Source organism: Haplochromis burtoni, unplaced genomic scaffold (genome assembly GCF_018398535.1).
Source record: "Haplochromis burtoni strain Fernald_Lab_line unplaced genomic scaffold, NCSU_Asbu1 Contig_470, whole genome shotgun sequence".
Lineage (NCBI taxonomy): Eukaryota > Metazoa > Chordata > Actinopteri > Cichliformes > Cichlidae > Haplochromis > Haplochromis burtoni.
This window is the reverse complement of record NW_024582831.1, coordinates 347,649-359,589: the sequence shown is the minus strand read 5'-3', so window position 1 is coordinate 359,589 and position 11,941 is coordinate 347,649.

The following is an 11,941-nucleotide window of genomic DNA, read 5'->3' as shown; positions in this document are numbered from 1 at the left end:
TATATATATATATATAAGAAAAACAAAAATCTTAAAAACTCTATCGCATAAACTGTATATGGAAGATGGGCATGTCCACTGGTTTCTGAAGGCCCGTCTTGAATCCTCGAGATGCACATTTCCATGATTGCCATCATGGTTGAAAAAAACAAACAAAAAACAGCTGTGACAAGGAGGGGCAGGACTGACAAAAACTTGAGGCTCATCATCTAATAAGTTGTGATTGATAAGTTTCTAATGAGTCTGTTTTTTCAGACCACCTATAGTAGAGCTTGTTTTTCTCTCTTTCCTCTCCAATTCCCCCCACAAAAAAGGAACATTCCACCCGATAAACAACTCGATTAAATTCACACATATGAGAATTCATCCACTAATTGCCAAAGTCTGATGATATTATTTACACTTCAACAAAAGTTTTAGTAAGATTGGATAAAGAGCAGGTACCACAGGCTAGCAGCAGCTAACAAAGACTAACAGTGGCAAAAGCAGCAGCACTGACATTGGACACAAGTTAGTATTTAAGGTGACTCAGGTAAAAAATTACAAAACATTTAAGTTTAATTCTGATTTATTTTTGTTATTTGTTAGCCAGCCACAACAATTATATTATACCACTGACTGACATATGAATACATTAAAAGGTTAGCAGAGCCTGGAATTCCTGTTACCAATCAACCATCTGCAACAAAGCGATCCATGACAACTGAATTGCTTCATTTGTAGACACCAACTTTGAAAAGAATTCGTTTGTGGGCTTAAAAAAAAATCATGCCTTTGTGCATCAGTGCTGAATGTTACAGTGGCTATGTCTTTCATAAATACAGAGAGCAGTATTCATAGGCCATCTACAGAATGTAACCAATCAGATAATATTATGGGAGGGACATTAAAGTGTTAGCTGTTCAGAAAGAGGCAGCTGTATCACTTAAAAGAAAAAAAAAGAGTCAAGCCAAGCCATTGGTTGCTGCCTAATTGGCACCACCTGACACCTGGCTTATTCTGTCTTCTCTAAAATGCAGGATGGGATAAAGAAACTGAGGCACACAGACTGTTTTCAGGCCTGTGCCTGAGTCACCGCATGTGTTTATGCGACTGCCTTACAGTGCGTGCGCAAATATAAGGTGTGTTTCTTTGTGTAACTATTAGCGTGTGTGTGTCCTGTCCTCTTGGTGCTGACAGCTTCTCATTAGCCACAGACAGCTGGAGGAGGTCATCACTGCCCCGTCTCTCTGTCACGCAAAAACACACACACACACTCTCTGTACTGCTGAGGACCCTCTGTGGCATTGTTCATCCACTAGTCCACAACCCTGACCTAATTAATTCATTACTCTCAAAAACTGTCTCTAGTTTTCTCAATGTGTTTTTAATTTTCCAGGATGAGCTTACTTTGCACAAAATGTCTTCCTTCAAAAAGTCATAAAATGCCTTCAAGTCATGCAGCACTACATTTCTCAAATACAACCTTGAGGAAAATAGAGCAGTATGAAAATAAGAGCAGAGCTTGTGCAACTTCCTAAATCTTACGTGCTGACAGGACGTAGGAAAACGTAGGAAACCCAACTTAACACTTAACCCTACTTTGCAAAGTAGGGTTAAGTGCGCTATTTTAGCTTGTTTCTAAATGTGGGCTAAAACAGCAAAAACATTACTAATGGATCGACCACAGCCAGTAATTTTAAATAAAATAAGCATTTCTCATCTCTCATTTCTCATCATTAAAAAGCTATTAAAAAGCTAAGTTGTCACTTTTAGACAGCAGACATTAATTTACAGACTGAATTTCTGTCTATAAAGTCCTTACTTTACACAAACACTGGCACATGCATGAAACCAAAGCATGCTCAAATGGGATTTTTCAATAGCAGTAGGACTAGTCATCTATATATTTATATCTTTTTTATACAGATAAAAAAATACAGTGGTCCCTGCTTATCACAGGAGTTTATGTTCTAAAAATAACCTGTAATAGGCTAAATAAAGTAGCCAGCTTTATTTTTTTACAATCACTATAGATGTTTTAAGGCTGTAAACCCCTCACTACACACTTTATACACTTTTCTCAGACAAGCATTGGCATTTTCACACTTTTCTCTGTTGTTTAAACACTCTCAAAGTTCAAACGTTCGTAGAAAAATAAGTCCAGTATTATAGAATGAAACCAAAGGTACGGTTGACAATACGTTGTTGTGTTTGTTGGGGAGAAAACTTACAAACATACAGTGCAGCACTTCAGAGTCACGCTGCTACCGATCAAAGATTTATGTAAATTTGACAAGCTGAACGCATTCTGTACTGTACAGGAGACACGGCACGGGACTGATTGACAATGGTCTACAGCCAATCAGGACACAGAACACAATGTGCTGTAAAAAAAAAAAGAAAAGAAAAGAAAAAAAGCATGCAAAATTGCACAAAAAAAATCTGCGAAACACCGAGGATGCGAAAGGTGAACCGCATTATAGTGAGGGACCACTGTAAACCAAATCAGAATTACAACTGCAATCCAAATTCCTTTCAAATATTAAATGTGTTGTCATGAATTCAGAAACTAGATTAGCGGTTTCACAAAACATGAGAAAATAAGCAACCCAGTCAAATGACTAAAGGTCACACTGTTTTTCATTAAGCAAAAAGCAAACTGAATTCAGGTTTTTATACTTAAGTTTGAGAAAGATGTCAGAAATTAATCAAACATAACATTCAACCAGGTTCAGGAATCAGTAAATGAAATCTGGCATCGAAAAAGTATAAAGCACTTTACTATTAAATACTACTAACTACTGCAAAACAGGAAGTGTGAAAATTCATGGCCAACAACTATAATTAAATTTTAGCATTAAAAACATTTGAAATAAAAAGCTTGGGCACAGTGGTGGATTTACCATTACAGAAACAAATCAGGGCAGTCTATAACTTTTAAATAAACTTGACATAAAGTTATAAGCTCATAAACTTTATGGATTTTTGATGGTGGATTAATACATTTGTTATGCACTCCGTGAGTATATAACATTATAATATATATATATTTCTTTAATTAATTAATTAATTTAAATACATATGAGACATTTTGATAAACAACCTTATTCTTAATGCTCTGTGCCACATTCAAGATTCAAATAGCTTCATATAGATTTGTCCGTGGCTCATTCGATAGTAAAAGTTACCAAAGCTGACCAACACAGTTTCACTGTTCCATCTACCTGTACCTTCAATCTTATGTACCTGAGAATTTGCATGATGTTAGCTTGATACCAGTAGGGTGATGACACTTTCTGATAGGACGTTGAATGCCCTCCACTGCATGTAAAGTTTTCTTGGCAAAATCAAAAAAAAAATATCTCTCTTTTTAAAATTTCAAATGTATTTGTATTTGTGAATATGTGTAATTCTGCTCTGTCTCACAATGGTGAACCCTTCCATCAGCCCCTGGATCCAGATCTGGACAAATTCCAAAAGGTAATCACTTCTAAGTTCGGCCAAGTCCTGATAAAAAAAAATTAAAAAATTAAAAAAATCATGTAAATGCATCCATAAATTCTGAGTAATAACTGAGCCAATTACACAACGTCCTTGGCAAAGATAATTAAGGCCACATAAAAATAAGATCGGGAAAAGTGGCTCATGTCTCATCCATCCTGAGAGGAAATTATCATCCTGCGCTCTCTCAGAGTGACTGCTGTGTGCATCCTCAGAAAAAATAAACTCTACACGTTTGCGAGATGTAATTAAACACCTGAAGCGTGGGGGTAGGATGTGAAATAAAGTCAGCAGCTGACTATGAACAAACAACAACAAAAGGAGGTGGGGGGAGTTCTCTGATAGCAGCACTCTGATAAATGTTGTAGTGCACTGCTTACAACTTTGATCATCAGGACTAATCTCTAATGTCTTTAATGCGATCAAAAAAATCAACATTTTCAAGGGAGAGGATCTTGTGTCACGGATGATTTGGCCCTCCAACTCTAATGCTCTAAATGCCCCAAAGCATGTGAACATTTCCTTTCATTAAAAAAAAAGTAAGTATATCATGAGTCTAACAAGGATTGAGTGGTCGAATCGGTCAGGATGTGTGTGTGTCCGCCTACTGAACTGGTAAAACAAAAAAACCATCCCATTCTCCTTTCTCCATGTCTCTCAACACTCATTTGCTTTGTCCTTCTCTCTTTCAATTTCACCCACACAATCTCACAATCATATACGTACAGCCGAAAATACACACACGCACACATCCCTTCATCTCTCTCTTTCACACGCACACAATAAACACTTGTCATTGGTCGGCATCACTCGTTTATTCTTGCCCGAGCGAGGGATTTGTTTTTGTTCTTCCTGTCATTCGCCCATTTGACTTGATGGATGGTGGGTGGTGACGCAAAACACCTGCCACACGCGCACACACAGATGCACACAACCTAAAATGGGCCACAACGCATGCAATCAATGTGTGCAAATATGCTTGAAAGAAGAACGCAGCAAATAAACACACAAATACTGTCTATACACAACATCTGAGGTCACAAACTGATGTCCACATGAGAGTATAAGTACACAAACAGACACACCACAACACAAAGCTGCCATTTCCCAACACTAGCCAAACCATTAAGTACTTTCTTGTTAACTTCCAGGGATTTTTTTTATTATCTAGTCTGGCGAGGACTAAATTAAGGACAGCAAGCACACATGCAGTCGACACCAACGGGGCGTACAGACAGATCCCTCTTGCCATGGTTGACTTCCGATGTGGCCTGAAGTGTAAACAACAGTTTATCTCCATAGAGGACAAATGGACAGCAGAAGCACAGAGAACACGAGAAGCGGGGGAGGATTTGAACCCTGAGGTCATCACTGCAAATCCCACAAAGGAAGAAGAAGAAATGAGGGAAATCTGAGGATTGCGCTCCTAAACAATTTCTCACCACAAGAGCCCTTGGTTCCAACACAAAGCTAAATGAAGAGCATACTTGAGGATAAGGTAAAGTAAACAGAAATGACTCCAAAATGACTGCTGCTCTGGGCCTTACAGATGTATAAAAAGACCATTTAAAAACTAAAAAATTTACACTTAAGCACCTATTTTAGCAAAGATATGGAAATGGTTGTGTTTTCTGGTTACTATTGGCCAAACATCTCAATTAGAGGTGTCACAATAACTGTATACAAATTACATCACAATATTTATCTGACAAATATCTGTCAATCATAGATGCATTAACATTTTAATTAAATGTGTAAATGATTATTTTGTTTGCTTAATGTAATTAATGTAATGTAACCCTCTCTACTTGTATTTAGAATCCCATTAATTTGTTAGGACAACACAACAGTAGCAATTTCGCAGGGCAAGCAAGGAAGACTGTGCTTGCCCAGTGAAATCTAAAAACAATTAAAGGACAATTAATAGGCAACAATTAATACACACGTGCCAACACGAAAGCATTCTTTTTCCTTGCATCTGAAACAGTCCTAACATAAAGTTATTGTCAGTTCTACAGATCTTCTGGCCTGTTTGCAGCCACCTTTAAAAATGTGTCTTTGGAAACAAGCTGGGCTCTGCTTGCCTCTAATTTCACTGAAATCTGTAAGTGAGGCCAGTATTTGGATGAGCACACGAATGCCTCGTTAGCAATGTCAGACCCAGAGAACAGCAGCTTCTTCTGGTTCTCTGGTCTTTGACAGAAAATTGATAGAAAACTACCATGCCCACAAGCTGCCACTGGCTTTGCTTTCACTGCTCTGGGATCAGTTAGTTACAATCGACGTGTATTAGCATTAGCACATAACCAACTTCTCTGTGATTTATGGGATTTTCTGTGAATTTGTGATTTTTTTGGCAGTTTATTTCAGAGAATATGCACGATGAAGCTCTAATCTAAGTATTAAAACATGTTCAGCAGCTCAAATAGAAACAAGAATGATGTGTAGCAATAACCTGCATGTGTTTTAAGCTGAATTTAAGGTTTAGATTAGCACATTTACACTCCACTGATAGTCTGGGGACCGCTATGTGGTGCAACTGGTCTGTGGGACACTATTGGTTGTGCTGCTGTTAGTCCATGAGCCAGCCATGAAGAAGAATGAAGTTATAATATACAAAAACTTGAAGCGAAACTGAGTGTTAAAAACAAAAAGTCTCAACTTCAGCCACTTTTTTTTAAACAGTTATTCGCTTACAAGTGAACTCAGCTGTCAGTAGGGATGGGAACTGACACGAATGTAGCTATTTTGATTCCATTATCAGTAGCAGTTATTGATTTGATTCTTTGTCAGTTCCCTCATCGATTCTCATTGGCTCCACTTTGAGAGTCCCCACTATCTCCACGTAGGAGACACATTTGCGGGATGATAAATTACACTTTATGTGGAACAGCCTTCAAAAAATTTGTAGGTCATCAAAAAAATTTGGCCAAGGACATGAATGTAAGCTATAACCTCGGGTAAACACCATATCATGTGCAACCTTTTTCACATGGAAAAATTACTTATTTTAAGTTGTATACTCATAAAACTGATGCACAATAACAGTCTTAATTAAGATACATGATTATGCCTAAAACAAATCAACATATTTTGTTTTTTTAAAACCCTGATGTTTAGGCTTGCAAGTGGTAATCTGAGGTCAGCAGTTAGCTAAAAAAAAAAAAAGAAAAAAAAAGTTTGTTTATGTGTTACATCCTCATTTCCTGGTGATAAACCAGAAGACCAACAACCAATAGTCTGCTTCACATTTCCACTTCTCTCTTCAGGATCAAAATGACAGATCGATAAAGAAGACCATTTTTACATTAAGTTATGTTAATATTCAGTTTGATTCTCATAAGAACTGAGATTATGTCAAATGTGTAAAATACAGGTTACCTTTCATGAAAAAAGTATATGAAAAAGTAACGAGCATCATTAATAGTGCCACTCACAAGCTAAATGCTAAGATTGCTAGATAGCCTAAAAAACAAAACATGCACAAACACAAAACAAAACTCTCTGTACCAAATGTGCAAGTGCACAAATATTGATATAAGATAGCCAAGGACACAGGGTGTGACTTTAAAAAGCAACGTTAAGGGAGTCTGTTGTCCATTTAAAATGTTCCAGTACAACTAAACAGTTTTAGAACTTGATGGATGGAATCATGATAAAATAATCACGAGTCCAAAAACATAATTAAACTGATTATTTCAGATGTAAAACATAAGGGAGATAAAGAGAGAGATAAACACAGACACTGATGTAAACACGGACAACAGGATGTGAATGACGTCGGCCAAAATGCTGGAACAACTATTTCTGTCAGTTGCGATTCTGGGGGTGGGAACGTGTGTTTGTATTTGTGTGTGTGTGTGTGGCCCATATGGTATCATGGGAATAAAATGAGAAAGCCACGCACACTCAGACTCTCACACACAGGGCAATGACAAAACTGGACACAAATTGATACCAAATTAGAAACTGTGTTTTTGTTTTTCTCCAAACAGACCAAGAGGAGCTTGGCAGGCAGGACAGACACTTGACGAGAGAAAGAGAGAGAAAGAGAGAGAAAGAGAGAGATGGGGATAGAAAGAACGTGAGAAAGAAAGCAGAAGGGAGAATGGAAGGAGGAATTAAAATAAAAGTGGAATGAGGGCTGGTGAGGTGGAAATTGATCCACAGGGAGTCAGTGTATATGTGTGTTGTTTTAGCTGGATGCTCTTGGATTCTTTGCTGACCTTTACAAAGATAGCAGCTGGCCATCTCGTATGGTTTTAGGATTGGTTTGTGTTCTGGTTCTCGAGCGCAAAACGAGCTGAAAAGCAGATGGAGAGCTAAGGAGAGAGCAGCGGCAGAAAAGAAATTCTCCTGTCGTTCATCGACCTCTCTGGAAGAGAGAGGGGAGCTGAGCAAAAGCGGAACTGCTTCAAGTGAACTGAGAGAAACAAAACTGGCAAATATTTATTTTTTGTTCTTGTGCTCTTTCATCCAAATAAAGCTTTCACTTCAATTGAGAACTGCGAGTCTGGCCGAGCTGCGTCCTTTCAACTTTTATGCCAAGAAAAATCACTTTGAATTTAGTTGAAGGGATGAGTTTTCACAGCAAGTTAAGAGTTGGTCGACTTTGGACAAAAAAAAACTTTTCGCAAACACAAACTTTTTTTGTCCGTGTCACTGGTCTAATTATTTAGGGATGGTCTCACCAAATGGTTACAGTTAGGCACAAGCTGAAGCCTCTTTGAGCCACTTCACAGGACAGTTTAGCTTCAACAGCTAGCTTCAGACGTGTTTGGAATACAATTCCCCACACTGTCAAAGTGAGTGAAATCCAGAGTGTGGCTGTTCACGAGTGTGGTGTCAGTGTTTCTACAGGTATATAAACAAGATGCAAGACTGGGCCATGTTGATATTTAGTGTGAAGCAGCTTGGATGAGAATGAGCTCCTCAAAGTCTGAAGTCTGAAGAAACAACTTGAGGTGATTCAGACATCTGAACCTCCAAAACAAGGTTCTATGAGGTTCATTTCAGGCATGTTCTAAAGGAATGATAGTGTCTGGCCAGCTGATTTGGGAATTCCTTGGTGTGCCCAAAGAAAAACTGTAGGTGGTGGCTGGGAATCTCTATTTAGACCGCTGCTCTCTCAAACAAGACCTGGATAAGTGGATACATGGGGCTGAGGGGCAGATGGCCAGACCAATGGAGCTAATGGCTGGACCAAACTTCAAAATGAACAAAAACCTTAAACGTAATTATTTGATCAGTGTCTATTTTTGGCCAGTCATTTTATGCAGAACTTTTGTTTTGATTGGTAACGTTAGAAAATAATGTGATTGCAATTTTTAGCACTTTAATGTAAAACGATACAACATTTGATTGTAATTAGATTATTTCTAAACTCGACGTAGATTCATTTGTAAAATTTAAAAATGTAACATACAAGTCTCATAGTCGGAAGTCCAGACAAACAAAAGTCAGAACACTTTTGTATTAAAATATTCTGCTGTTTCAATTTCTCTCTTTCTTTTGTTCTTTTTTACACTCCTTTATTTTTAACCACTGACTCAGCCCTCCTCAGCATCCAGGATATCAGTGTTTAGAAGTCCTCCTACAGTATTTGTTTTACTTTTCAGAGTAGAAACAATAACATTATTGAAGCGTGATATAATTGCTGTCAAGCCTGACGCACCAACAGTCACCAAGTTTGTCTATAATTGCTAGCAAAACACAGAGTTATTTATTTTTTTTATATAAAATATAGAGAGTACTTTTCCATTCTAGTGGGAACATTCTGGGAGGGAAGCACCATAAGATGACTGGAAAAAAGAAGCACCATACTGGAACTCTAGCAGAAACTCCTAAAGGTCCTGGATGTAGATTCAAAGTGCCCAAAGTTACATTTTTCTCAAACATCTTTGCTTTTCTTATCTGGAGGGGTGATCTAAATATTTGTGGCTTACATCAGATGGAAAACTGACAGTTCGATGGAGCGTCCGGTATGTTGGAGCATTTCTTCTGTATGCTGTTTATGACTACAGAAATTAATCACATCCAAACAATACGAGAGCTGGAGTCAGAGAGTGATTGGGCGGTTTTGCTTGATAAATGGAGGAAGTAATTAAATTGTAGTAAAAGTTACTGCAGACTAAATTACTGTCAACAGGCTGGATCAGCATAAAGGATGCTGCGTTCTGTATTCCAGGAAAAGATTGAACAATGCAAAACTAAACAAAACAGCCTCTATAATTATAAGGGATATGTGGCAGAAGTGATAGGGAGATGGACGGAGGGATGATCTGATCAGAAAGATGGATGCGAGATGGATGGATGAAAGATGAAGGGAGTGCCGTCCTCAGATCTGTTTTACTATCATTTCACAGCCTAAACGTGCAAAGGTCAGCTGTTATTAATGGCAGGCCCCGAGGAGAGCAGATGAGTGTGTATGCAAATGTGTGTGACAGGCAGCGAGTGTGAAGGCTTGCATGTCACACCTTTCTGCTCTAAATGCCATGCAGGCTGCCATTAGTGTCGTTGCTGAATCGTCCCCACGGGGCTTGAAACTCAGGGTGTGTTTGGAAATGTGACCTGACACTCCCTTCACTGCTTTATTCGACCACAGAAGAAGTTAAATTTTTCTATTATGAGCTAATATCTGCGCAGGAGGAGATGCATGTTAGCACCTAAATTTCTCCCTGGTGCATTTATCCAAATTGCGTGAGTATTAAACTAACAGAAGAGCTTTGTAGCATCTATTTTTTGTGACAAGTGTCATAAAATCCTTGGAGAGCACATCTTTATGGTTACTTTGTTTACACTATGAATATGCATGTCTCTGTTCACAAGCCGTTTCTTTCTTCTTTCAACACACTACTGTGCTCCTATGTCCTGTGTGCACTTCAAGGATTCGGCCTCATTTTACCACCAGACAAATGCAATGCATTTGCCACCAAGTTAGCTTTGTTAGCAGTGTTACTCAGGACTGTTTGGTCAGCAGCTTAGCTGTGAGTATTGCAGGGAGAATGGGGAAATGTCCTCTGTGAGATGTGTGATGAGAGCACACAACATGCTATCAGGCTCTTTTTGCAGACCAGCACATCTTCAAAAACATCGCCACAATACCAAACAGATCCTTTACCTTGTCTTGCTGAACTACACAGGATCCATAGAGACTGCACGTGGAAGCGCCTTAAACAGTGCATTCTTTCTAATGGCCAACAGGGGGCGACTCCCATGATTGTTTAAATGGGTTGTGTCAGAAAGACAACTATTGTAGTTTCTGACATCATTGTGTTGTCCACCTTATTGGATATGATACAACCACATGTATCCGCTGACCAAAAAATTCTCTGAGTGACCGCTTTGGTTGCTAGGAGATCACCGTTTCCTGCAATTTTTCCATGTTAGTCAACAAATACTCACTAATTGAAGGGTGCAACACAAATTTTGCTTTCAAAGTAAATGTTTTTGACTGCATGTAACCGATTGGTGAGTAAATGGCGTCACTCGTGGAGTCATGAGAGCGACTCTACCCATGTTGTAATGGAAAGTGACCAAACTTGGGTAGGGTTGAGTTGAGTAAGTGTTACTCTAATCAGAGATGATGCATAACAGTCATGGGTTGGCCTCCCCCAGAGCACGGACCTCAACATTATCAAAGCAGCGGGTATCATCTTGACAGAGAACAGAACAAAAGGCAGTCAACATCGACAGAACAGTCTCACTGAATAAAACAGGAAGTTCAAGCTGTACATTAACATGTTCATTAGTGTCCAGAAGAACATTAAACAGATGAGCCTAGATTTTAGTGACAAAATTCAGGTTTTGCCAGTATAATCTCTAAAACATTATCTGCACATAAAGAAGATTTTTGATAAGAGAGGCTTTCTGGTTTCCGTTTGTAGTTCAGTTTTAGTCAGAGATCTGCTGACGAGTCAAGTTTTGGGAAGAATAGGTTGATTGTAGGAAAAGAGCGCAGCTGTAATAAATTTATACATAAAACTAGGTAGACAATATAGGAATTGTTGGCTTGGATATCTGCTGTCTACAACCAGAAGCTTCAAAAAATTAGGCCATAATGGGTTGCCAACATGGTATGCCAGTATTATCTGATTGGGAAGTACTGTTTAATATACTCGCTTCCAAAATTACCAGAATTATTGCAGTTTTTGTTAACAGCTACAATATAACTGTTTGACCCAAACAAACTGATAAATGCCTCCTGCGATTTACCAAAAACACATTGTGAAAAGTTTGCCTTGAAAATATACAGGATGAAGTCATTTAGATTTCCTTAGATCAAGTCTAAGGAAATCTAAATGACTTTTAATCTGCCCTGCTACACATGTGGATGGACACAGTAATTTAGCACAATTCTCTAAACTTAAAAGCAACTAAATGTCACCTCGTCCCAGTCTTTGCTTCTTCCAAAAGGACAACAAATGCAGCGTAAACGCAGAACGAATGGGGTGCAAAT